A 2,500-nucleotide genomic window follows, 5' to 3' on the forward strand; every position below is an offset into this window, starting at 1 on the left:
TGAAAAATTTTGGGAGATGTTGCCGAAACCCGGGATCGAACCAGGGACCTTCAGATCTTCAGTCTAACGCTCTCCCAACTGAGCTATTTCGGCTACAACAAACCTCTGCTTAGCAAGCAGTGATTTCAGTGAGATCACCCTACTCTTTGTCGGAACTGAAGAGCAGACCAGAGATGAGCCCCCAGACAATAAAAACAGCTGGCCAGTACGGGGATCGAACCCGCGACCTTGGCGTTATTAGCACCACGCTCTAACCAGCTGAGCTAACCGGCCTGGCTTAGCCATCCATGTCTGCCTGATTGGAAAAAAACTGCCATAATGTTTGTGAATGCAATGAGACAATAAAGCTTCACGTTTTAACCTGAACAAGGGCTCGTCCTGGATTTGAACCCGGGACCTCTCGCACCCAAAGCGAGAATCATACCCCTAGACCAACGAGCCTTCTTTCCCTAAGCCAAGAAAAAAGAGCTATTCCAGCATCAACAAAAGAAGGAACATGAACTAACGTGGAAGCAATCAAAGTCCTCGAGACAGTGTGAAAGGCTAACGAATGCAAGTTGGCCTCTTAATTGACCTAAAAATGGGGCTGTATCTAACATGTAGAGGGATGTTAGGGAGGACAGCTGAAACGGTCAGATGTCACTTAGACCAGCGGGTCTCAATTCCAGTCCTCGCGCCCCCTGCTCTTCACATTTTGTAAGTTTCTTGTATAGCTTCAGACATTTGTTCCATTCGAACGTAAGTGCCCTGAGAACTGGACATCACATGACAGCCCTCCGTGATTCAAGTTCAAAGCGTATGTATATGTTCAATTCATAGTGAGTAATACAGTGGTGTATCGAGGTATACAGAGGTAAAGGATGTCACACTTCTCCATGTGTGAAGAAGTTGCGCAGCACAAATCCGTGAACCAATGTTCCAAAGTGAAGTATACTTTGACGGATTTCCCCTGCTCAGGGAGTGGGGAGCAATGAACACTGTGTAGGGACCATGTCAATCACTAGGAGCTCACTTCTAATGAGCTGATTATCCGAATCAGGTGTGCTAACAAAGAGAGACATGCAAAACATGCAGACCTGGGGGAGCGAGGACTAGAATTGAGAACCGCTTCCTTAGACTTTAAGTCAGTGTGAGCAAAAGAGGTGAGAAGTTGTCTGCATGACCCGAGTGTTCCAAGGTATCCTACATAATACAATAATCCATACACACTCTCTACGTTAGTTAATTTTTTCGGACTAAAAGGTGCCGAAAAGTATTTCAGACATTGTCCTGTGCAAACTGGTGGCAAAATAGGTCCCACCGAAATTTGAACTCGGATCACTGGATTCAGAGTCCAGAGTGCTAACCATTACACCATGTGACCTTAACTGGTGCAGCTGTTACTCACAGGGCCACAAACACTGTCACCATCGCCAAACTAGTGCTGTTTTATCTTTTCCTGCGGCAAGAAAGCACACAGGCTCCACCGAGATTCGAACTCAGATTGCTGGATTCAAAGCCCAGAATGCTGACCATTACACCATGGAACCAAAACTGCTTGGTTGGAGGCCAACTTGGAAACAGATAGCTCTCTGGCTGTGGGGAAGCAGTTATACAGAGAGGTTGGAACCCAGTAATTTTTGGTCAATGGCCCGCCTCAAAAAAGGGAAAAGTGTGGGAGATGTTGCCGAAACCCGGGATCGAACCAGGGACCTTCAGTCTAACGCTCTCCAAACTGAGCTATTTCGGCTACAACAAACTGCTTAGCAAGCAGTGATTTCAGTGAGATCACCCTACTCTTTGTCGGAAATGAAGAGCAGAGCAGAGATTAGCCCCCAGACAATAAAAACAGCTGGCCATTCCGGGGATTGAAGACGCGACCTTGGCGTTATTAGCACCACACTCTAACCAGCTGAGCTATCCGGCCTGGCTTAGCCATCCATGTCTGCCTGATTGGAAAAAACCTGCCATAATGTTTGTGAATGCAATGAGACAATAAAGCTTCACGTTTTAACTTGAACAAGGGCTCGTCCGGGATTTGAACCCGGGACCTCTCGCACCCAAAGCGAGAATCATACCCCTAGACCAACGAGCCTTCTTTCCCTAAGTTAAAAAAAAAAGAGCTATTCCAGCATCAACAAAAGAAGGAACATGAACTAACGTGGAAGCAATCAAAGTCCTCGAGACAGTGTGAAAGGCTAACGAATGCAAGTTGGCCTCTTAATTGACCTAAAAATGGGGCTGTATCTAACATGTAGAGGGATGTTAGGGAGGACAGCTGAAACGGTCAGATGTCACTTAGACCAGCGGGTCTCAATTCCAGTCCTCGCGCCCCCTGCTCTTCACATTTTGTAAGTTTCTTGTATAGCTTCAGACATTTGTTCCATTCGAACGTAAGTGCCCTGAGAACTGGACATCACATGACAGCCCTCCGTGATTCAAGTTCAAAGCGTATATATATGTTCAATTCATAGTGAGTAATACAGTGGTGTATCGAGGTATACAGAGGTAAAGGATGTCA

The 2,500-nt window shown here is 46.3% G+C and overlaps 4 non-coding genes across 4 annotated transcripts; all 4 read right to left on the minus strand.

The window, feature by feature from the left end:
• Nucleotides 1–20: 20 nt before the first annotated feature.
• trnaf-gaa (transfer RNA phenylalanine (anticodon GAA)) lies at nt 21–93 on the minus strand. The gene has a single exon. It is a non-coding gene; the product is annotated as a tRNA-Phe (tRNA).
• Nucleotides 94–199: 106 nt separating this feature from the next.
• On the minus strand, nt 200–273 carry trnai-aau (transfer RNA isoleucine (anticodon AAU)). The gene has a single exon. It is a non-coding gene; the product is annotated as a tRNA-Ile (tRNA).
• Nucleotides 274–369: 96 nt separating this feature from the next.
• Nucleotides 370–441, minus strand: trnap-ugg (transfer RNA proline (anticodon UGG)). Its single transcript has one exon. It is a non-coding gene; the product is annotated as a tRNA-Pro (tRNA).
• Nucleotides 442–2,002: 1,561 nt separating this feature from the next.
• On the minus strand, nt 2,003–2,074 carry trnap-ugg (transfer RNA proline (anticodon UGG)). Its single transcript has one exon. It is a non-coding gene; the product is annotated as a tRNA-Pro (tRNA).
• Between the last annotated feature and the right edge of the window lie 426 nt (nt 2,075–2,500).

Source organism: Carassius carassius, chromosome 8, assembly GCF_963082965.1.
Source record: "Carassius carassius chromosome 8, fCarCar2.1, whole genome shotgun sequence".
NCBI lineage: Eukaryota > Metazoa > Chordata > Actinopteri > Cypriniformes > Cyprinidae > Carassius > Carassius carassius.